At 42.7% G+C, this 25,184-nt stretch overlaps 1 long non-coding RNA gene across 4 annotated transcripts; it reads left to right on the top strand.

Moving 5' to 3' along the window:
- Window positions 1-28: 28 nt before the first annotated feature.
- LOC140649730 (uncharacterized) lies at window positions 29-25,162 on the top strand. 4 transcript variants are annotated; one of them, XR_012041729.1, is made up of 6 exons: window positions 29-161; window positions 315-608; window positions 1,880-1,955; window positions 17,436-17,606; window positions 17,722-18,091; window positions 25,031-25,161. It is a non-coding gene; the product is annotated as an uncharacterized lncRNA (long non-coding RNA). The 4 variants fall into 4 exon arrangements; XR_012041731.1 differs by lacking the exon at window positions 1,880-1,955; XR_012041730.1 differs by lacking the exon at window positions 17,436-17,606.
- Window positions 25,163-25,184: the final 22 nt, after the last annotated feature.

Genomic DNA, 25,184 nt, shown 5'->3' with positions numbered 1-25,184 from the left:
GGGGCGGGCACGTCAATAAATAAATAAATGAGCGACCGACGCTGCTGCGGTGATACCTACCCCCTGCTGCGTAAGGTGGACGGTAGTTTAACCGCGTAGCCGCCATCTTAAGTACTGGCAAGCCGCCGCCACCGCGGCAGGACGGCCATCTTGGACGAGGGGTGAGGCGATGCCGTGGGGGGACGCCTCGGCCGCCATGTTGAGCTCGGGAGGAAGAGGGCAGCGCTGGGTTACGGTGTTTTCCGTGCCCTGGTGTAGGCAATATGAGGTGTTTTAATTTTGTTTTTCATTGTTATTTTTTCCTTTCCCCCTAGGGGTGTCGTGTGTGCTGCGCCAGGTGAAGCCCTGCGCTGGGTCTGCCTGCGGTCGATGCCGGGGATTCTGTCAGGGATCCCGTGAGCGGGGCCGGGGCCGTGCGGGCGTTTGCCCGCGCAGAGGCGCCGAAAACAGGCGGTGACATAAAAAACACATCCAAAATGGAAATGGAGAAGCTGGGGCGAATCGCTCCTCGCAGCGGGCCGGCGGTGCGGGGAGGTGGTGGGAGGAGAGCTGGCGGAAGGGCTGCGCTTCGCGAGTGGGAGCGGCGCTGTGGTACCAGTAGCACCGGGGTGAGGACCCGGGCGGAGCTTCTCCGCCGCGAACGCGATCGTAGTTATGCCCGCGCTGTGGGAGGATTTAATTTCCAAGTCTTGAGGGTTAGGCTAGCATTTCTGCATTGGAAACCGTTTATCGCAAAGTTTGCCCCTTTTAAGTTTGGGGGGGGGAGTACTCTGATCCCATCTGTATGATCCCGCAACCCACCTCTGGAACAGGCTGCCATACCACTCTTCCACCTTTTATGTGTCGTTGTGACTAAGGGGTAACTTCCTTCAACTTCAGAGTTTGCAAACTGCTTAGTCCAGGTGAAGTCCCTGCGGGCCTGTCTGCATCGTGCTGAAACCTTGGCTTCTAAGCATCAGGGTCTGCTGGAGTTACCACTTTCAAAGAGTAGCTTGGTACAAATTTGTTTATTGAAAAAGAGACTCATATGTGCCTATGCTTGATAGGGAAGGTGTGTACATAGGCTACTTGTAAGTGCAACACCAGTCAAATAATGCTTTAGTTCAACTGGCTTTTTACGGTTTTGTTTGCTTGTTGGTTGTGCAAATTCCATAAAAAGGAGTAGAAAGACTCTTTTCTTATTTGTCCTTTTTCCCAAGGAGCACAAGTAGACAATGGTTTGACCTCATAGGTTAAAGAACATTTACAGCAAAACCACTAAATGAAATAGTGAGAAATAATGATGCATGCTTCTGCTTTTCAAACACTTCTCTTCTTTTGTTTTCTAATATCTGTTTACACGGTACTGGTGAATATTGTCAGAACTACCAGCACATTGGGTCTTTAAAAATGCATTACATGGTTTTAAATAACATGCAAAGCCTGCCATACATCCTTTGATAGCAGTGAACTGAACACTGTACAGCAGTTACAACATGCTGGCAAGTTACAATAATAAAATAGTGATCAAAGTGTAATACTAAAGCTTTGTTCCTACAGAGGCTTAAGCATATGTTTAAACACAGAGTAGTTTGGCTGAGGAAGGCTTAAAACAAGGCTATTCTTACAACTTTTCATGTCTGAGATAGGTTTGTGGAATAAAAATGCCTCAAATGCATTTAAGAGTAATTATAATTAATCCGCTAATTTAATAAGCAATATAAGGCCTTTGTGAAGCACGGGGAAATTATATTGTTAATACAATGTTTCTGTTATGTTAGGAATCCTGTTATAGTCACCTATGATTATACTCAGCTACTGTTAATAAAGCTGGATGACTATTAATGAGGCTGTATGAGTATTACATTTCGCCACCTGGTGGCTGTTTTCTTTTTTTCAGCTTAGTGTCAGAAATGCAGCGTAAAGCTTGTGCTGACCTGGCAGGACAGAAGGAGAAGCGGTGAGGGAACTGGAAGGTAGGGCAATTTAGCAGAGATTTTTGACCTTCACCCAATGTAGAACAACGTGTTTTACTAATTGTAAGGGTGCAGAGAAGAAGCTATAAAAGCAGTGAAATACTTTGTTGTAAAGCAACAGACAAACTAGATTGTTTCTTCCCATATCTGGCAGTAGGCATTAAGTTCCAGGGGCCCAAAATATATCTCAGTGTCTAGTGTTAGTCCGTAAAGAATAATTTCCCATTCCAGCTGTGTTTAGTTGGTGGTCATTGGCCATGAATGTTAATCATCCTTATGGCAACATTGTAAATAATATAATTAGAGGAGGTAATTTAATAATTATCTTCTCTTATACAGCTGATGCATCAATGATTTGAATGAACATATGGAATAAACACACTGCCCATAAACTCCCCAGACAGCAACCTGAGCCCCAACGCCCTAAAAAAAAAGTAAAGCCCTTCTGTGGAAAAGACCAAAGCCACAAGCACAACCATGTACCACAGGAAGAGAGCCAAAAAGATCGACAGTGTCAGTAATTAGGTCTAGAATAACTAGAATAGAAGGAAATTTGTTAAGTAAAATTCCCAGATGATTTGAGGAAGTGACTCATATCCTAAGCTACAAAGAAAGGCAGAAAATACCTCCAAATGGTCCCTGCCAGTTTGACCAGAGGGAAATTTCCTTCTCTTTCTTGGTGGTATTCAGTAGTTTCTAGGACCAGAAGCTTTAATCAGTATGCAGTTGTAAGTCTGTAAAATTCATTTAACTTGAATGCAGGATCAGAGTAGAGGTAAGCGTTCGACATAAAAAAATGCAGGTGATCTTCACTTAGGCATAGTGTGAATGATTGACAAGAGGTGTGGGATTTCTTTAGTCATTCCTGCGTAAGCTTTGCTGGTTGAAGGAGATTACAATTGCTTACAAAGGCAGACTGACTTTTTATAATAGCATTAGCCATATTATGTATTAGTTCTGTGAAATGGAATCCATGGGTTACAACACTAATTTCAAGGTTATATTTTCAACATATGACAGTTTCCTTTACAGAATTGCATTGACTGTAAACACTGTATGTTATTTGGAGATTATTCTAGAGTGGTGTTCCATCCATTTTCAAACATATGGTTGGTGGGTTTTTTTTAAGCATATACTTCCAAGCAATTTCTTTTCTTACAGCATGGTGAAAAACCGTTGTAATTTTGAGATATTCATCTCAATGTGAAGCCCCTCTGCATAGTGCAATAGAGGTTTTAAGTCAAGCAGGACTGGTCTTGGTAACTTTGAGGTCCAGCTTTGACTTGTTAGCTCCAGCAAAGCAGCTTTACTAGCCACTGCTGCTGAGTCCTAATCTGTCAGGAGAGGGCGCAGCATTCCTAGAAGTCTCAAATGGAAAAAGGTATCGTGGTGTGTCAAGATGATTCAGAAAGGCTGTCTCCCAAAAACCTGCATGGTCTGGAGGCTCAGACACCCCTCCTGGATTGGGAATTGAGGATGGCAGGGAGAACTTGTTATGGTCTACATCCATGTCCTTCATAAAACTTAGGCATTCATAATTCTCAAGAAAATTAAGTATTCATAGGGAAACAATTTAGCTTTTTATTTCTCATTTTGGAGTTTACAACGTGGTTCCTGAACGTAACTTTTAGTTATAGTATAAGATGTACCATATATTGTGTAGTGTAATGCAGAAGATATTCTGCAAGATGTTGGATTGCTAGCAGTGGATACTGCGGTTCTTTTTCTTTTTTTCCCCTTCTTTTTTTTTAATTTCAAAAATATATACAGTACAACATGGCTCCTGGCAGTGCAAGCTTTTTCTGGCTTCCCCGCTCAGTGTATGGGCAAGAAACTTGCTGTAATCAAAGACTAGATAAATCTTCAAACTTCAGGCAGGTTGCTTCCCTTGCTGATGAGTCTGGCAATGCTGCTGATCAGAAACTAGATAGTCTGTTTCCTGAGAAATTGTGATGCTTGATTTTCCTTTCTTTTTTTTTTTTAATTCACAATTGAATTGGACATTTGAAGATTTGAAATTATCCGTAGAATGGATTTTAAATGGTCTTTGGACCTACAAGATCATTTCATTTCACTAATGCCAAAGGCTTTCATTTGTGCTATCGTCAATGCAATGCTAACTAATTTAAATTTTTCTGTGGAAATGAAATGTGGAAATGAAATATAAAAAAAATCAAGCAAATTGAAAACACGAAACCAAACCATTGCCATTTATCTTCACAGAATGTTTTGACTTTTTCCCATCCTGACATGAAACTGAATTGGCATATTTCTCTGAAATGTTTTTAATTCAGTAAAACTGCATTTATCTTAGACCATTATAGCTGAAATAACCCCTAATACTGCATTATCAAGCAAAAGGAGCTTGTCTGACTGAATTCGCCAGTCAACCTCAAAAGCTTTACGTGTTTGTGGCTGTGGTTTCATAAGGTGGGCATTATCAAAGCTAGCAGAATGAATAATATGTGCTTTCTGCTGGCTTCTAAATGGGCAACAGTTAGTAAAAGAAAAATTGTGCAGTTCCTGTTAGTTAAGTTAAACAAAGCTGCAGCTGAGCAAAGAATGAACTAAGCAGCCTGTTACTAAACTCCACTGCTGATCTGTCCTTTGGCATCGCAAGGTGGTAAAACACATCTATGAGCAGCTGATGCTTGTTTCTTTGAGCAGTGTTTGGTGCCCTGAGCTCCCTTCAGAATCAGTGCAGTCTGCCTGGCTCTTCCACAGGGCACTGCAGAGCTCTCGTCTGTGTTAGAGTTTGAGGGAGGCAGGAGCACCTCTTGGCCCCAGGGCATTCCCCAACCACATCGGGGACCCCCTTGTGAAGAGCACGTCTGGGTCTGTAAGCTGGCTGTGCAGCAAAGATCCCGAGGATCCCCATTCCCTGCAGTTCAAACAGTGCCTGAATTAATTCATGCTCTGTGTGGTCTTCACATGTCTCTGCTGGCAGTGAAAGGAACTTGCTGAGCCTGGCCTCCCTGTGCTAGGTGTTAGCCGTTATGATAACCCCTATGTGGCGGTCCCTGTTTCCTCTCAAATCTATTCAGAGGCACCGAGGTACTCTTCTGAACATCTCAAATGCCCACATCTCCTGCATCGCTGCTACTTCCATTAGCATTGACCTCTGGGCATGCACAATGACCAGGCACTAGTTTCTGTTGTTTTGGGGATCCCACAAAGGTCTCTTAACTTTTCCCAGCTCTTCAAGGAAGGGACTGTCTCCATCTACTCTAGTTGCAATGGCATAAAATATAAAACATTGTAACATATGTTTTAGATGCAACATACAAATCTTCTGTTTGGAGAGCGAGTTCGTTACTGTTTTAAACGAATCTCCCTAGCTATCTTTACTGGAGTCAGTTACGAAAGCAAGGAGGCATTACTACATCAGCAGCCCATTCTCTTGTAATTGACAAGCTATTAAAAATCCCAGAATTGTCCTTAAACAATCCTAAATGTGTTAACTACAAAGAACCCCATGTAGTTACAGAAAACAGATGAAATGGCAATTATTTTAGGTGGGTCTTAGAAACTCCTACATCTGAAGGGCATGTAGGTTATTTGATTTTTGGCTCAGGCTTATTTGGGCAAGGATAGGGTTGCTGACACGCAACGCAGTTTGTTGGGAGGGTTTGTTTTGGTTTTGGTAGTGTGGTTTTTTTATTTTTCTTCTAAGGAACTCCTTTCTGAGTCTCAACCATGTTTGCAGCTGATTTGGAGCCTCTAATGAACATGCATGCTCACATTCTTGCCATATGAGGGCTATCCAGTGGATTAACCAGCTCATGAATGTCAAAACAGCCCCATTTTTCCTGCCGTGGTCTAGACCACATCCTCAAAGTGGCAGAAGTTAATGACTTCAGTGTGGCAATACTACGCATACACCTGTCCTCGACATATTTTTATACGTAACTCATCAGCAGTGTGTGCAAAGTGTATTTTAGTGTATATACGTTTTAATGATGGCAAGGCTTGTCAGAAGAGGCAATAAACAAACCAATGTAGCTGGCGTAAACTGGCAAGCTGTTGGCAGTGCTGGCGTGTTCAGGTGTGAAGGAGATATAACAAACTTTTAAGATGAGTGCAGACTGAAAACAATCTGACTTCAGCCTTAATTTAACTGTGTTACTCAGGCAAGCTGAGAGGAAAAAACAGCTGACAAGTGTAGCAGTCCAGCAAGCTATGGACAGCCAGAATGATGTACAGGCAACACTTACTGTTTCATCCCAGGTCTGACAATACTTCCTTCTCCTAGAAGATGGTATTGTGTGAGTACCTCAACTGTCAGCAGGAAAGCAAAATTTCTAGCTCTCTTGGTAGCAGAGCAAAGCTTTCCAGTGTGACTAATTGTTTTTTTCAATACAGGCTCCAAATGCAGAAAGCCAATAAGAAAAGAAATCTAAATTATTCATTCAAAGACAGTCCCTTGCCTTTAAGAGGCATGGCTTGTGAGTTTTGTACATTTAAGATGAAAAGTGCTAAAAATGATTGAAGACTATTATTCTGTTTTAATGATCCAATTTATTTATTTGACAAAGGTGAGTTGATTTCTATAGCCATCCTCCTTCCTTGTGCATCAGCTCCTCTCTGTGATGACAGGAGTCAAGAGCCTCCAAACACTCTTGTAGATCAGCTGGTAGGAAATTCTGAGGTACAAACTACTAACTCTGTGTATGTGATGGGCACTATTACAGCAATCTCTTGCATACCGAGCTGTTCAGGGTAATAAGATATATGCCCGTAATCTCTATTAACATCTATTTGAAGGCTTTTTCATTTCTAAGGCATTTCAGAGCGGGGGTTTTTTTGAGGTTCAAGAACATTGAAACTTACCTCTAGAGCTGTTTTTTTATATATATAAGAAGACCTGCAATATCATGTTGTAATTGCACAAGTTCATTTCACATCTATATGTCAACACAGTCAGTGAAATTCAGGTGTCTGGTTCAGATGCTTTGGACAAGTTTTCCTCACAAACCAATGTTGTGTGACTGGCAGTGATACATATCAATAAAAATAATTTGAGAATTTTTTTTCCAAAGATCCTGCCCTTTTCTATTTAGAGTGAATGGCAAAATGTCCATTAAATGTAAGTGAAAGTAAGATTCAGTTCCAGGTTTTAAAATGGAAATGGCTGAGGCTTTTCTGGGTTAATGACAACTTCTGTCTCAACTGCAACTGCCATGCAAGGAAAGTGGTACCTTTTGCAGATATTTGTCAAAATCCTTCTCATTGTCTTTCAGACTCATATCTGATGCCTGTTTTGAGTACCACATATGTCAATTTTATCCTCTGTCATATTTTTCTGCAATGGGTTTGCTTTCTTGATCTACGTTCATTGAGATGCAAAGCATCTGGGATGTAGGCACATAGCAAGGGTAGATCTCAGAAAAACAGGATTGCTTTCTGGAAAGCTCTTACACGAGAAATATGTGAGATTGGCCATATCTGGTCCTAAACTACCTGACAGGGTTGTTGTCATAGGTAAATTATAAACAATAAGACAGAATCTAGAGAGAAAATACCATGCTCCAAATAGCCAAAATATTTTTGAATGCTAACAGAAGTGCTATCTGCCTCAGCTGCCCTGGAGTCCTGCATGCAACGGCCTCTGGCTGCATCAGCAGCCAGAATGAGACCCTCAGACAGAGGGGTCTGTTGGCCTCCATGTGGCCCCTTGCTGTTATCTCACAAGCAGAAAGAAGCAAGACCGAACCCCTGACATTTGTACCAAGAACAGGCAGAATGTGGGAAGGAGCAGGCAGAAGGGAGTGTGGAGAGCTAGTCAGAGAGGGAAGCAGCAGGGTGACAAAGGCAAGCACAAAGACAGCAGGGCAGATGAGGAGATGAGGTCCAACCCCCACCCCTTCAATACCCAGGGTCAGTTGGGGATCTCTTGAGAGCAGCCGAACCAGCTCTGTTACTACAAAGAGAGCTAGGAAAGATGAGATTAGGTAAATCCAGGTGCCTGAGCAATCTGTTTAAATTCACCAGGTTCTAAGTAGGAACCCTCTCTCTAAATCATGGCTGACTGGGTTTCAGTGCTAGGAAAAGGGTGCTGTCTCTGAGCCAGCTCTTTGGTTCTAGTAAGTGAATATGATCCCAGCAGGCTTACATGGTATCACTGATGTGCTCTGCAGGAGCCCTTGCCAGGGAGCGCTTCCCCTTGCCTCTCTCTGCACCAACCGTACAGTCTAGGTGCAGACTGTGTTATTTCAGGGGAGATAATGTGCATCTTAGCAATGACCCACAGTAACCCCTTTAACCTCATTGAAGTCAAGGGGGGTGTGTTAGTGGTGAATTTGGCTCACGGTTTTCAGTTTTTTAACCACTGAACTGAAAAAAAGTTTAATAAACACAATAAACCTATCAATTTATAGGATCTAGTGCTTGTTGCAGGGAGCTTCCATTCCCACCATAGCTGAGAGAGGGCACCAGCTTGGGCTCTGTACCCTCATCTGGCCAAAGAGGGATCTGAGATAAAATCTAGATGTTGAGGAATTCTCATACCCCCATTCTTCCACGAACGCAGTGCTAGTGAGTTGGAAACACAGCTCCAAACAGCACCAAAAGCGCCAAGACCCATCTTCCCAATGCAAGCTGATTGCCAGATGTTTCAAAGGAGCAACTTTGTCTCGATTTCCCTGCATTTATGGAATTGTTTATAATGTAGGCCACAGGGCATTTGCTGTCTGCTCAGTCAGATGCAAGTCAGCAGTTCAGTGGATTTAAATGAAAGACTGATGGCAACTTCCAATCAGTTTGCATGGAAATGGCATTGGTCCAACTGTCCAGTTGCGGAATGTTATGTGAGCAGAGCAGATATAATTATTTCCAAATTTGGCCACAATCCATATTTTATCCATATTTATCCACATTTTGCTGCAAAGGGGCTTGTCTCCTTCGGCAAGAAATCCCCTGGGCAGAGAGCATATTCTCAGTAACTCACTGTTTACCCCGTACTGGGTTGAGTTTCCAACAAATCCTTCTCTATAGAGGAGCCAAGATGCATGACCTTTGCTAGTGATGCAGCTATCTCCCAAAATCAAACCTCTGTCTCCTCAGCAGCCTGCCTCACTTAGGAAATGTTGCAGCTTATGAGATCATTCACAGTTTTCTGAGCAGCAACTAATTCTTGATACAAAACCTGTTGGCAATAGCCTGGATTTTTCAAGGAGCAAAGAATCCTGTGCTTATCATCATGGTGGAGCAGGAGGGAGTTTCAGGAGCACTGTAGAGATCTCTCACCAGTCAGATGCTTGTTCTGCTTATTCAAAGAGACAGTGGGATGGGAACCAGCTTTCATTCAAAAATAGCGTAGGCATTTTAGTACATGACTGCCCCCCCTCTAGCATGTCCTCTTGTACCTTCTGGGATAATTTTATCTGAATTGTGCTGATGGAGCTCGACTGCTATCAGATGGCCCTTTGCAGGGTCGCTTCAGGGATGAGGAAGATGTAAACTGAACCTGCTGAGGAAGCTGTTGCAAGCTGGCCTATTCTTCTCTTGCTCGTAGCCAGTCAGTTAGGGATGGATGGTGCATCCACTTCATGGCTGCAGAGCCACGAGTATGCTGATCTTTTTTTCCCATATAAACGTCTTCAGATGCAGTTTGACAGCAGGCTACACTGAGATGATTTTTCCACTCTGCAGTTCTACACCATCAAGACGTGCTTAAATTACCCTACAGGCTGTGCCTTCAGAGAGGCCTGTGTTACTTACACATAGCTGGTTTTGGCTGACAGTTTATATGCTGTTACTAGCTAGGCCACTTCTCTGGAGAGTCCCCCTTTCTCAATCTGACAGAGATGCAGGCAGACAGAGCTACAACTCTGTGCTACCTAAAAAACCCCAGGGTGATAACCCCCTACAAGCATGACAAAGAGTCACTTCGTGCTCAGGTTTGCCTTGGGCTGGTTTGCTTTTACAGAGCTGGACCAGTTTCTCCTGAGTCAGATTCTGTTATATGCAAGCTACTGTGGTGCCTTTAATTCAGTTTAAGAGTGGATCAGATAGGTTTCTTCCCCCTCGCAATTATTACTTTGTTATTGCTCTGTTTGTTAATGTGTATTCTGGTAGCATCGCACTGCTACAAGCATGCCCCGGGGCCTGGTGCAGTTAAGTGTCCATGGTGTGTTTTTTCTCTCCTGATTGTGTAGAAGAAGTCATCACTGCATTATAAACTTACCTCTACAGCTTCTGGAGGCTCATTCTTGCCTGTGGGAAAGCTTCATGCGTGAAAAGTGTCAAGCCTGGCTTTCTGTGGAATAGGCTGGACCGTTACACCCTGAGCTGAAAGATGACCATTTCTTTTTCTGCACTGGGACTGATATGAGGGAGCAGATAGCAGTAGGTCAGAGCTGTGTTGGACCCCAGTCTAATGCTGGCCCTAGGTGAGGCTCCACAGCAGTCTGCACGTTTCCCTTGGGAGTCATAATTTGGTAAGAGTAAATATGATGGTGAATGAGTGAGTCCCATGAAGAACAGGAAATAATCTCTGCAGTTGTGGCAGCTAGTGCTAGTGTGCGGAAAATACATAGCATTTGTGTGAGCTTTTGAGTACCGGTTTTATTCCCATGATTCTTTTTGTCTGATCTAATACCTTGATGTTGAATTCAACCATTTCACATCCCAAGAAGCAAACATCACCACCACAGGACCTTCTTTGGTGCACGAAGGTGCTGTTTGCATTTCCCGTGGTACTGGTATCACTCAGCTATGAAAAAACAGAATCACTGTTTTACCAAGGCAATGGTTGCTAGAAGAGAGGGGTTTCCCCAGGGATTATAGGTTGTAAGTTGCTCTATTGGTAGAATGCAACAAGCTGCAGTGATATCTACCTAACACATATATGTAGGCTTTGGACTCATTAGAATTAAAAACGTTTGGAAGGTCAGGAATAAATCTGTGTGTGACTGCCTGTAAGTATTTACACTTTTCTTGCAAAGGACAAAAAGAAAAGAAAGTGATACCTGCTTTTTGGGTGATTAATATTGTTTGTCTGCATGAAGTTTGTTTTCTCTGAGGCTTTTGTGCATGGTCTTTTACAGCTAATGGGCTGCTCCTGTGTAAAATTCCTTCAGAGGATACTCCAGAGGAGCCAACTGCAATTAAAACCCAAAAGACTGTGTCTCAGTCCTTCTATGACATCTCTTTCTTTGACTTCTGTTATCTTTAAATTACATCCTTAGTGCTGTCAATCTGTCAGTGTAGGACCACCCTTGCCTAGATCTTTTCCCATGGAAGGTTTAGTATAGCCCTAACGTAGTTAGGAATCTGCAGGTTTTCCCCTCATTTCCTTGGGGTGTATTAAAATGGATTATCTTGATATGAAGAATATAAAATAGGCAGAAGTAAAAAAAAAAAAAAAAAAAGATTCAGGCTCTGAATCTCTAAGCTCCAAAAACCTCATCATCCTGAACCCCACTGGCAATAAAAAATGCCTGTAAATGCAAAGTCTTGTATCTCCAAAGTCTTCAGGTTTAACAAAGTAGATGAACATATCATTGTCCCTCTGTTTCTGCAGTCCATCAGAGTCTTTAGCCCCAAATCTTTGCTCAGTCTTTAGTTGGACAAAGTATGTGAGGAATTTGAAGTGAGTAAGAACACATCAGGACTCCTGAGTTTAGCTAAGACTGCATATAAAAATAATATTGTCTTAGAAAAAGAAAAGTCTGTGTCTTGCATCTGCTGAGCAAGAGGTGTCATGCCCATGTTTTTTTCCTGTGTGCTGGCAGATTCACAAAATGGGATGCATTCTGACCGTGGCTAAGTAAGCAGCTGGAGGGCTGTTATCTCTGTGCAGAGACATGGGCCTGTTCCCTTTTTGTTTTCAGGCGCTCTGCCCACTCTCTCTCCTTTGTAGAGGCTGCAGCCTTATGGGAGCGTGAGCATGTTCACATACATCATAGCGTTGGTGCTAGCTGAGACTGAGCTCAACAAATTGTTTCTGTGCCATTCCCCCAGAGGTGGTCACGTAATACCTGGTATTTATACCTTTTGGTAAAGCACTCCAAAACACCTGTCAGGCTGACTCGGACTTTGTATAGCCAGTGATCATTCACCCATCTCTGGCATTCAGCCATTTTGGAGTGATAAAATGTAAGCTATGCACGAAACTGGCAACCCAAACCAGCTCAGGTCAGATTTGTTTGCTGCTGTAACCTCCTCAACATCAGTAGAGTACAAGCATTGTTTCCTCTACATTCAAGAGTAGGAGACCACCAAGGAATGAAGGCTGAATACTGAAACATTTAGCACTCCCAGTGCTGTTTGCAAAGAAACCCACCAGCCAAGAGCTATTTGGTAGCTTGGGTTCTGAGAAGGCGCTGTTCTGCATCTTCCTTTATATGCTGGTGCTGAACAGTTCAAAAAGGACAGGGATAAAAAAATGACCCTGTTCAGTCTAAGCAAAATGATAAATGTGCTCTCTTGAAATGCAATTCTGCTTTATCTGGTTTAACTTTTGGTGGAAGGGGAGGCACATGGTGTTTTCTTATTGCCACCTGTTTCTGGCAATGCAGGACCTGCTTGAAAGCCACTGTAATCGGTTCCTGTAACCGATAATTACTTTGGATCTGGCTAATAGGAGACTCTGCTCTCAGCAATATGGAAAGTAGTTAAAAATAAACAAAGGTCACATGTTTATAGAGCCCTTTCCACATAATTTAGTGTTTCTAGTTGATAGAGTGTATTGTGTTTCTTACTCCTATGTGTAGAAGATAATTGCATCACCTGTGGGATGCTGAAGAGAGATGTGCAGCTGCTGCCCTAAGCACCTCGGCTCCTTCCAGGGCTTTTTATTCAGATCTCTTTCCAAGCCTGGCAGGACAGGTGAACCCCTTTGGAAGCAGAATTGCAAGTGTCATCTTTGTTGTGTGAGTGATGCGTAACCCTCTGCCTTCAGCACTGAAAGCCCTTGCTCTTCTTCACTTTCTTAGTGTGGTTGTTTCCTTCCTATTAGCAGGTGCTTAAGGAAATGTCTGGAGTCCCCTATCTGTGGCCTGCTGTTTCCAGCTTTCTTTTTTTTTTTTTAACTTCAAACCTTCAAACACAGGGTGTGTATGTATGTGAAGGGGAGGTCAGGCATCTACATTTGGGTGTTTGGTAGAAGGTGAGTGTCCTTGAGGTCCCTTTATAAACATTGGAGCTAAGGCCTCTGGAAGACCATTCAGGGCATCAAAACTGTCTCTGCTAAGTCACCCTCTGGAGAAGTGTCTCTCTTTCCACTGCCTGTATAGGGAACCCACAGATACCAGACGGACTTACCACAGCTGAAATTAGGTGCTGCCGAAGGTGGCATGAGTACCCCTGCAGTTTCAGCTACTACTCACCCACTAAAAGGCTTCCAGTTTTCCCATTAATGTAGCCACTCAGCTGGCCTAAGCAAAAAAAGCCGTCTTTGCGGAAAATTGTGTATTAAGCATCAGTCTTTATTGCACCAAATAGCTCTTTTAAATCCTCACCCTGGGAAGCTGTTGACACATGTTTGAGTCACTCTACCACCTTCTCCCAATAAATGCATGTGTAATTGTATTTGTGTATACTAGTTACATGTTGCTGTGGAAGTTTTGGCATGCTGATATATATCTGCATGCCAGCCGTCACAGCCTGTGGCTTCACAGCCGTATATGGAAGTTCACCTGTGAAGGTATCCAGAATTTCCCTTGGGATCTGTTTGAAGTCTAAACCAAGCAGCTCAGAAGAGGGCAAGAGGAGCTGCTACATGCCTGAGATGGGTGGCAGTCTCTGACAGTGAAAATTGTGGCCTGCTGTTTGAAACCTGGCTCACATCACCCTGAATGCCATGCAGGACGTTTCTTCCTGCCATGCCTTCTCCAGAACAAGATGTTCCCTGTGGAGTGGTATGCTCTGAGAGGCCAGATCTGGCTACTCTGTTCCAGCACTGCAGGTAGTAAAAGATGGCTTGAACATAAAGGAAGCTACAAAAATTACTGGAGGCTGGCCAGAAGCAGGTTAGAACAGGCTGAGGAGATGGAGGTCCGTTTGGTCTGGTGCTGTGGCTATGTAGATTCAGTGTCTAAAATCCCTTGTGGGGAAAGAATGACATGGAGGGAGTCATTGCCTGCAGTTCACTGGGAGAGTTCCTGGAGGCCAGGTGCAGGAAAGCTTGAAAGCACACATTTCAGCATAATTAGAGGCTTTTCTGAAATGAAGATATAACTTGATATGCAAAGTCTGTACACTTGGATTTCATGTTGCACTACACCCCCTGGAGTAAGCCTTTATCTTACATTTACATCAGGATGTTAGGCAATATACCACCACCTGCAATTTACTTTGATTGTGGTGACTGTTAATTCTTATAGTGTGGATTGAAGCCATGTGCTAAAACATTTTAGAAAAGTTTCCAGTCTGGTATTTGGTCATTAGGTTGAAAAGGACTGTGTACCTTGAAGAAGGTGATAATAAACATGATGAAAGTGTATAGAAAGCTAAATGACACTGAGAAGGTAGTTTAGGGTCTTCTCTTTATTCATCCACCTATTAAAGGATAAAAGGGCATATAATGAGACAGAAGAGTGGTACATTGAAGGCAGACAGAGAGGAATTTTCTTTGCATGGAGTATATTGCCATTCATGAACAATATCAGCATGCGTAAACATAACAGGATTCTGAAAAAGATTAGGCATTTAATAGCCTCCAACACCAACATGTCCTATTGCGGTGATAAATACATAAAATTCAAGACTACCGAATAGGTTTCAGGCCAGTTCTTTCTACTTAAAGTAGAAAGAAGTTCTTTCTACTTAAAGAGAATTGAAAGAAAAATCTATCTGTCTGGGGCAGGCTATGCTATAGCTGTCTGCCACAGCATCCCTTGTGCTGTCCTCCAAAACACTTTCCAGTTAGCACAGCCAAAGACTGTGAACTATTTGGACTGCCAATTTTATCAAGTGTAATAGTCACCATGCTCCTGTGATGATCTGTGATCATCAGTTTGTTTATATTGAATACAGCAACAGTCTACTGGAAGATATGTGGCATTCTGATACCTACCTGAATGGGTGCTGAGTGCTTCAAGTGTACATTAGTTATTTCTTCTACAAGTGAACCCATATTGTGCTCTACTTAGGGACACTTGGCTTGGCTCTTAGTGGAAAGGTTCAGACCTTGATTGGTCCTGTACAATTTCTGTCTAAACCAGCCTGATGACAGGACTGTTAATCTGGCTGATATTCCCAGAGAGTCTGAAACAGCATCTTCTGCTTTACGAGACATATAAATGCTTTAAGAGACATATAAGTTCCCAACAGACGCTGCTGCACATCTGCTCTGCACAGGCAGCTCCTGGTTAACTCCCAACTGACTTTGATTACAGGCAACTTGGCCTTACCAACTGTGTACCCACATCTGTACAGTTTTGTGACCAGCAATAAGCCTTGCACTTCTGCAATCTTGATGAGACTTAGTGAGGCAGGGACTTCTGCACCATGCCCCATTGCAACACAGGCACCCCAAACAGTACCTGGTGTCAGCTGAGACCCAGGACTGAGCCCTTGAAGGATGTCTATAGATAGCCATCAGTTCTCTCTACTGGTACAGCGATGTAATTTCATGTGTTATGAGACTGCATAAGGCAGGAGAGATACAGACACTCTGACCTGCACATGCATCATCTCTTCATCCTGGAAAGTGAGATTCAGCCTTTTACCAGCGTCCCTTTCACACTGGCCAATATGAGCCATGCAGCTTTCCGACACTCTTAGAGGTAAAAACTCTGTGCTTGTCAGTTGTTGAACTTCTGAGCTGTTAATTTCTGCCCTTTCCTCCTACCCCAAACAGTGAAATGTTTGCTGGCACTGTCCAGGAGTTCATCTGTTGGCATTTTAATATGCATGTGTACGATCATCCAATTGCTACAATTACACTGTGGGAATCTTGTTTCTAAAAATACACCAATCTCTGCTGCTCTCCAGCACTAGCATGAGATAATGTATCATGTTCCCTAGTTGCCAGTGACGCACAGGATGAAGGTAATCAATACAGCTGGTAATACATAAAGACAACAACAATTATAATTACAACTGATTTCCCTTTCACTTAAAAACATCATCTTCTAGCCTATGTTATCACAGCTTCAGCTGTACAATGCATTAAAGCAATCATGTGCTTCCCTTTGCTAAATAGAATCCTGTTATTTTGCCTGAGAGCATCTTTTGAATAGCTCGAAGAGGTTAGGTTTATTATGAGAACCCTAAACCAGTTCATACTCCAGCAGGTGCTCAGTTGCTATCAATCAGTGTACTTTCACTGAAATCAAGAGAGATCTACCTGTTTGCATCACTCAGGATGTGATTGCTGTATTTTGTCTAGGAAAATGTGTGCGCACATCATATTTTGAATTCAAGTTGCAGCAAATAACTCCCTGCTAAGAAACCTGATCTTCCATGTTCTACCTTCTCTTCTGCATTATTTAAATTGGAGGTGAAAGCACTGTGAGTCAGTGGAGGCTGCAAAAAATTGATGGAATGCCATTCAATTTTTACGATTTAAAAAATCATATTTTGGAAGTATTTTGCATTACAAATAGCCCCTCTGATCCCAGAGGAGCTACTCACAGTGTATAGCATTACTCAGTCTTACGGTTGGATATTCTGGTCCAAAATAACATGTCTGCCTGCTGAGTGAAGGAGGGGCCTGGGAGTCTGAACTTCAATGTTGTAGCCAAAAGTCACAGTGATGAGACATGAGGTGTGTGCAAATCACTGTATTCCAAATTACAGCACTGACCGCTGAGAAACTGTTGTTACATCTCTGTTCTTCCCTCTCCCTGTCCATAGAATAACAGCAGTAATAATAGAAATGGCAAGGAGCATTCATTAATTAACACAAGTTGTGAAGTTTGTCAGTGCTTCGAAGTTCTTCAGTGAGTGGTGCTAAATAAAGTACACCTTGGTTGGTGTCTGTAGAGGACACATAAATCTCTGAAGCAACAGGAGAGTTCCTCTGGCTGTGGGGTTTCCAGCAACGGTTCTCTCGTGGAGAGGACCTGCCACCCCTGAGAAAAGGTAGTGGAAATGGAGGGGAATGGATGTGGAAGCTGAGTTCTGCACCCATGCAATAATCCAGAGCTGCTCCCAGCTTTGCCCCTTGGAGTTGTTTTGTAGCCATTGCAGCTCATTGTATCTTTCTTCCAAAGCTGGGGTGTAAAAGGAACCCCGTTATCCTCTCTGTGGCCTTTGTACTTTTAAATTAAAATATTTCATTTTCCCCTGGAGATTGTAGTGAATCTGTTGCTTTCCCAAGAATGTTTCTTCTACTTAGAGCCATGTTCTGTCCTTCGTTCTGGTCTGGATCTATTCTAGACAGTGATTATCTTTCCCATTGAACTGAAAATTTCTTAGAGAGCAGCCAGGAAAGAATCCTCTTTGCCTCTTCAGGCATGCAGTGCTGGAGCTGCTACTGTAGCTTGTCATACATTACAATACTGTCAGCACTGGCTTTTCTCCCATTACTAGGGCCTTTGGAGCCAGGCGAAGGCAGAGCCTCTGAGCACTCTCAGAAACCTCCAGCATCTCCATCAGCGCTTGGTGACAGGCTGCTCCATGGCATGGAGCTCTGCCTCTCTGCTCGATCGAAGCAACACCTGCCCACAGCCTCTGGTCACCAAGGGAGCATGGCTCTTTGCTGTCAGTATCAGATTGCCTAGTACTGAAATCCTCCTCTTTTCTCTGCTGCTGAGATTTACTGTTCAGCTTCAGCGAAGTTTTTCTAATTAACCAGGCTTTTGTTCCTATCTTTCAGAGTTGCAAGGGAGCCCTCTTCTGCAAACCAGGAGTCAGCGTAGCTCTGTTTCACTGTCGCTTCTGACTGCTGAGGGAGACTTGCAGGTCTCCTTCTGCCAGCGGGGAAGAGAGCTGCTGAAAGACACCTCCTTCTCAGGGTCTGTCACAGAATGACCCGCCCAGCATCACGGTGCTGGTTTAGCAAGGCACCAATGTGGAAACTGAAGCCTCAAAGCCTGAACAGGATGAGAAATGTGTAACCTTTGGAGAGTGCTGGAGCCGATGTGATGTTTCAGAGCCAGCATCTATTCTTAGAAGAGTGGTGAAAGTCATAATTTAAAAATAAGATCCAGTGCAGTGCTAGCAAAGAGTCATATTCGTGGTATTCTGTGAGTAAATCCCTCAACATGAATTGGCTTGACTTCAAGCTCAGAAACACTCCACCAAAATAAGGCCCAGCTGTGAGGAGTCCGAAGTACTGATCTGAATGGGAGAGAAGTACACATGGCACTTGCTACATCAGGTGTTCTCAATGGGGTGGGCAACCACTTCCCTTCCTTCCCTCCAAAACTCATGCCTGTAGTTTACTCAGTGTTACAGGTCAAATGAGCTTTTCAAGGGCCTCTATAGGAGTTAGCCAATGCAAGTGGTGAAATTGGATGCATATATTCCCCCTTTTGAAAATCCCCCCAGGTACTTAGGGGGCTGCTGTTGTTCTGCTGTCTGGTGGGGAATAGATGCTGCCTTTACACCATTTACATCAATTTCTGACTGTTGTATTTACCTCTGTCCTCCTCCTCATTTCTGGTTTGCATCTAGGTTACCCAAAACTGTTTTAACTAGGGATCTCTATATGTCTTAACATACCCCCTTTTAGGATCATATATAGTGGACAAAGGGCCAATTTCAGTCTGGCTTTGAGCAGGGATGGCCTCAGATCCATGCTCATGGGTTAGAGCTAGGATGAACTGTGTGTGGAGCATCTGTTTCATAATCATTTTATCAGGAGAAAAACCACAGAACTAGTTGTATTCAAATCCTATTCCTCTGCTGCTTCAGTGCTGTTTGGATTTTGAGGTTTCCCTCAGAAACCTCACTTATTTTTTACAGCCACAACTGGATGTAGGGCATAATCCTTTCCCATTTGGGTCATGCAGAATTTTTCCAATAGCTTTAACTGAAGGAAGCTGAGACCTTCAAGTTTCCTCTTGCACTTACTTAGGTCAATGTGAACTTTAGTTAGGCTCATGCCAACAAGTGAAACACTGGATCTCATAATAACGAATCTCTGGAGCTGATCTGGTGGTTTTACTCACCATGTAACCCTCACCCATGAATCCAGTCCCACCAGAGTGAACTGAAGCGCCTGTGTGAGTTACACTGCTGACGGGCTGTTTTATCCCATGCAAAAGTGATCAGCCGTCTGTGTCTCATGGCCTGGCCGTAAGGTCTGAGTTGTGCCTGTTAACTCCTGAGGCTTACACTGCCCAGTGATGTCAGCGGGAGTCTTGCATGAGTAAGCAAGTTATTCTTTCCTCTGATGAAGTTATTTGATTGTTCTGTATAGTGCATTTAAACTGTAAAGGAGTTTTACACAAGCTGCTACCAAAGCCACACATCTCATTCCAAAGTTTCACACTGCAGTTTTATAAGGCAAGAGTTAGCTACATCTGAAAAACAATGAGAAGATAAAAGAAGCCAGAAGTTAAAGAAGTCAAGAGGGTGTGTAATGAGTATTATTAATTCAGATAAAAGACAGAACAAGCTAGTGAAGATTTCGTGTTTTATTGCTATTAAAAGTTCATTATGAAATTGGCACAACACATAAAAATAGATCTGTGGTGAATGATACATATTACTATTATTGCCAGGTCATTTTGTGCACACCCTCACTTTTTAAAATCAGAAGGTAACGAATATAAGACATTTCATCAGCTAACTGCGAAACTAGTGTTACGGCACCAGGGAAAGGCTGTGCTTTCTGTTGACTCTATCAAATGGCTAAAGCAGACAGAAATAGTCCTCTATTCATACTTAAAAATAAACTTAGGAGAATGAAAGAACAGATTTTTAGAGTATGCCCCAGCTGAAAATAACTGGAGAGGGAGAGCTAGAAATACCCCTTTTCTTATGGACCTATTTCCATGAAATTCAAAAGGATTTTTGCCATGGATTTTAAAAGCAGCGGGATATAGTTATTTGCTGACAGACAGATGGAGAGGCCTAGCAACAGAAGCTAGGGAGGACCTGTGGCAAAGTGTGAGTTTATTATTTTGATCTTGCACATGCTGCTGAATCTCCTTGTTGTAGTAATTGTGTGTGTTTGTAACAGCAGTGATTGCTGGGAGGAGCTGGGAGGGCGTATCAAAGCCAGATAAAGCGTCTGCAGCTCATTTTTTCTCCCTATTTGGGTTGGCCTTGGTTCTAACCCCACACACCGTTCATTGCAAAGTGACTTTTACCTGTACACTTTCTGATCCACATGAGAAAATCAGAACAATACCCATGATTACAAAAAATCTCACCAGGTCACTAACTGTTCCTAGACTTGTGTAGCTTTTCTTCCTAACTTTTGTGCTTCTCACAGTGAGCATTTAGGGCTGCCTTCAGCCTGACTCTTGTTCCTCATACTGTCATATCAATTCCAGGGGTGCTGGGAGGTTGCTTAGAGCCGCCACGAACTGGCTCAGCAGAATTGCAGTTCTGCAGTTTTCTGCATGGAAAGGTCACTCTAACCAGCCTCAGTGCAGAAAGCAGTGCTGTAGATTTCTGTGGGGAGCACTTCTTGTGGATGGGAGGCAAGATACAGCGCTTGAATGTCTGTGGGGAAGAAATACCTTAGTGGCATGGCTACTCCTAAATTTTCCTATTATTTATTTGGCAGCCTCTTTTAAAAAAAGCGAGTAGGAACATGAACCCATTCATGCCTTCCAAACTTGTAAGCAACGCCGTTTTTTTGCTGTGTGTCCTGGTATGGGGTTGCAGAAGGTGGCAGCTAACAACATGGCAAATGCCCATCCCTGGGAAATTGTCACACAGCTCCACAGCCTGTGCTCTTGGCTGGCTCTGAAATGCCCACTACCTCCCTCTGAACTCATGCTCCGTTAGGACTACAGCATGTCGTGCTACCCCAACCCTACTACCAAGCTTGAGAGCGCTGTGGCTACTCTGTTCTTGTTTTCCTCCACAGTGAATAGTTTTAAATCCCAGAAGATAAAAATCTCAGTGCTGCTCTCTTACATTAAAATCTCAGGGCTTCAGTCTCAGCCTTGGAGCAGGAGAGTGACAGGGGTGGAAAGCTGGCACAGCAAAATGGTGAATCAGGCTCTCCCTTTGGTTTTTCAGGCTGTTTACTCAAAACAGCCCTTGAGAAAGATGCTATGCCTCAAGCAGATGTCACATTCAACCGGTTTAGCAATATTACGCCCATTTCTTCTCAAGCTAGTCAAGGAGGGGAGGGAGAATATAATATATGTTAGTGCAAGTTCACATAGACAACATATGAATATTTACTACAAAATGTTCTTTCAAGGTGAGGCAAACATTTCTAATTGTGACACAAAAAGAAGGTATTTTGTAACATTTTTAACAACTTGGCTGTGAAAAAGCGTTTATGTGAAATATGTTTAGACACAGACTACCTCACATGATACTGGAGTATTTCAAGGCTCTTTCTGAGTAGGCAATAACCTCTTTTTTTTTTTTTTTTAAATTAAATCAGCTTTATCACAGCCAATTCTAAACATAACTAATTCGGTCGTGGTTTTTTGGTTGTTTTTTTTGCCTTTTCCTCTTTGGAAAAAATGAAGCTGTGCTAAGTTGAGGGATTCCACTCCACATGGGTTTTACCCATTCAAGGCTTCTTTCATTTCAGAATTAATTTCCTCATTCAGAGGAAACCGTGGAAATATTCAGCTCATAAATTCTAGCATAAGATTTCAAAAGTTGGTTCACACACTCAGTCCTGAAGAACTGCAGCTTCCAAGAAGCTCACAGACTACTTGTCCCTACTGAAATATATTTTGAAAACCTGACCCAATTTGGAAACAGTCTTATTTCAGGTCTGGTAGGGTATATATCCAAAGTGAAGATCTGAATAATTCCTAAATTGCAGAGGCCAAAGAATTCAGATATAAATTTTGCAGCACAGTCTCCCATCTTAAACGTTTGGATTTGGCTCAAAGTCCAACTGAACAGAAAAGTTTAAGGCCTTGGGTTTCTCTGACTTACACTGCACATGGCAGTGTTCAGCAGTAGCTTCTGGACGCGGTCAGCCAGGTTATAAACCAAGCATGCGTGTAACAGCCCTTGGATACATAGACATCATCGTTCCTTCGCCTGCCATAGCCTGGTACTGCCCAAGAGCAAAAGAAAAATAAAAAGACTTCCAAACTGGTGTTAGACAGACAAATAGATGTGGAAGCTGTAACTGTGACTTTCTGCCCTTTCCTGAGCTCTCAGCCAAACCACAACTCATCAGAAGTGGGTTCACAGCCCTTCTTGCCTCGAAGCTTGGCTCAGAAACGACAACAGGGCAGAATCAGGTGGTGGGCAGTGCGGTTGGTGGAGTTATGCAAAGGCAAAACCAGAATCAGGTTCAAAAAAAAGCATTTTCCCGAGACAGAAAACACTGGAGCAGGAAGAAACAGGAGTGCCCAGCACAGCGGGTGGGAACAGAGGCAGGGCCGTATCGCTGGGCCCTTGCTCCTGACAGAGACACCGCTGACATGGTGGTGCATGAAGTTCATCTCCGCATCCCTGGCCTAGGCACTGTGCTTTGCCAAGCCTGTGCAGGATAGGAAAAGTCCAAGGGCTGGTAGCGCATTATTCCTGTGCTACCAGGAATCCCAAGCAGCTGAAAATTCAAGTTAGACAAATCCCTTTTTCTGGGCTACAGTAAAGGCATGGAGAGGAAATCTCTACCGGTGTTGTGCTGTCAGGGAGATCCCTTTTGGTTTTGTGCTACTGTAGGGTCATGGTGCTACTTACTCTCTCCAGCCTCCTACTTTATGGCCCACTGGACTAGCAGGACAGCCTCAGGCAAGGGCCCTGCATCAGCAAACCTGGCTTTACCTATCTAGTTGGAGAAAGCACTAGGCAGGGAGGGTGCTAAATATCTCTCCAAACAGAATTAATCTTCTGCCTGCATCTGCTTTGGAACCATAGAGTATTTCCAAGCTGGAGAAAAATCCAAACACCTCATGTAGAAGCACCTTTCCCTTGGATTTTTATTATCATTATCATCATCATCATCATTATTTTTAAGAATATATTTTGTACCGAAACACTGTCAGCATTCTTTATACAATGGAAAATGACACAGTCATCATGTATCATGTAAAAGAGTAAAAACGGAACAAGACAGGAACATTTCATATCAAGATTCAATCTGGAGTACAAATAGAATCTGATGTACAACTTAAAAGCCACACACCAGATAAAAAGATCATCTGGAAAACAACAGGTTCCCTCTTAATTTAGAAAAAGGAGAAAAAGTCAGGGAATGTCAATGTTAAGGCTAAAAATTCCATTTTTAACTTGTATTTTATAGGTGGCAGCCCGATTCTTAACTCGTCTGCAGCAGCAGCAACACCCCCCTGGCTTTACAAAGAGATTTGCACTTGCATGAAATAATAATCAGGCTTCTATCCTCAGAGGACTCTGATTGACCTCAACAGGCTTTGGACTAGAGCCACAGTTGGAATTTCAGCTTGCAGTTCAAGGCTCCTTAACTGCAGGCCAAATTAGCGCAAAATGAGGCTTTACAACTGGCATTCTACCCTTAACTTTGGATATTCCAGTTCTGGTTGCTTTAAACCACAGCTTTATTGCAGGTTTAACATAGTTCTGTTTGTGAGATTCTCCTCTCTTTTTTTTTTTTAAAATACTGTGCTACAAAGGATGTTTTTGTATTCTGTGTCTTAGAAAGTCCCTATATTACATGTTTTCAAAATTGCCTAAATATATGTTTATATCATGATTATAACTACTCAGAAAGACCTGCTATAGTCTATTGTGAGCAGCCAAGGAAAAAAGTGTATTTAGTCCTTAAAGAAGTCAAGAAAAGTGGCTGTGTTCATTTATAGTGTAGCGCAATGACTGTGTTTATACAGCTATAGCTACTATTTAAAAAGCTACTTGAAAAGTTATTATTCATGTGCAGTAGCTGATTTTCAAGCATTAATAACTTGGCTGTCTAGACAAGTTTTAATTGTCATATCAAAGGCCGAATACGTTCTCAAACAAGTGCAAAAAATCTCCCATCTCCCTTGGAAAGAGGCTGGTTCTCTTTCTGAACTGAGAGACTGCCAAATTTAACTTTTTCTCAGGTTATAAAAGCACAGTTAAACCTACAAATTTGCTGTTTAAGTTTTTAAAATGGATTGACTTTAACTCAAACCTATCCTGTGCAGCAAAGTTAGTAAGCCCTGAAAAACAGTTTCTAGTGAATATGCAAAGAGTTCCCCCCACCCCCACCAACTACCATGCCCACATTTTCCCAGGGCCTAGAGGGCTCCATTAAAATGTAACTAAATGTTCAATAGGAAACATGATTTTTCAAGAATGATATGTAAAGTTTACCCAAAGAACCTAAGATATTTTGTACATTCAAAATGTTTACACTTTGCTGTTCTTAACCATCAGTAAGATTGTTCATTTTTACTAATAATACATACAATGAGTATAAATAAATAAACTACAGATAAGCTTTAAAAGTTGTATTAACAATACATTGTGCAAAAACTTGTAACGATCTACATTCTATGCAAATACCCTGACTAAAATATACAGGCTGTGTCCTCACACCCTCATTCAGTTTTTGCACAGTCCTTGGGCCAAATCAGCGGCTGGGAGCAATCAGCAAAATTCCATGGCAAGCCATGGAGGTCATGCTGATTTACACCAGCAGAAGAGCTGGCCCCCAGGTGTGTGCAAAAATCCTATAGAAATCAGTGGGAATTGTGCTTGACTAAGGACTAGACAGTTTGATTGTACCCCGTTAAAGTGAATGGGAGTTTTGCCATCGATTTCCATGGAACCAGGCTCAAGCCCCGGGTAAGGACATCAGCACGTGGCCCTATGTTGTGCTACACTACTCCACTTCAGTGCAGAAACAAAATTTGCAAAAGAAAAACTTTTTTGTTGTTGTCACTGCTGTTCAGTAACCGGTTTTAGTGCTGCATGTCAGAAATTGCCTTTTTGTGACATTTGAAACAAGACTGCAAGTCTTTCTGAATCCATTCCAATTTGATTATCCAGCACAGGTGGGCTATTTTGATCCAAGAAAAATGGCTCAATGTCTATTAACCAACAATGTTCTTCATTAGGATAAACAACAGCCCGGTTCATCGGCACAGGAGTGAAGAACTGCATGTGGAAAAGGAACAGGGCAGCCTTCCTACGATAGCTGTGTCCAGAGCCGGCTGTCACTTCTCCAAATGGATGATGGCACCTGAGCCGGTTTGGAATCTCTAGTCCTAA

Source organism: Ciconia boyciana, chromosome 3 (genome assembly GCF_034638445.1).
Source record: "Ciconia boyciana chromosome 3, ASM3463844v1, whole genome shotgun sequence".
NCBI classification, from domain to species: Eukaryota; Metazoa; Chordata; class Aves; order Ciconiiformes; family Ciconiidae; genus Ciconia; species Ciconia boyciana.
Note: the sequence above shows the minus strand (reverse complement) of the source record. Positions and strands in the feature narration are given on the sequence as shown.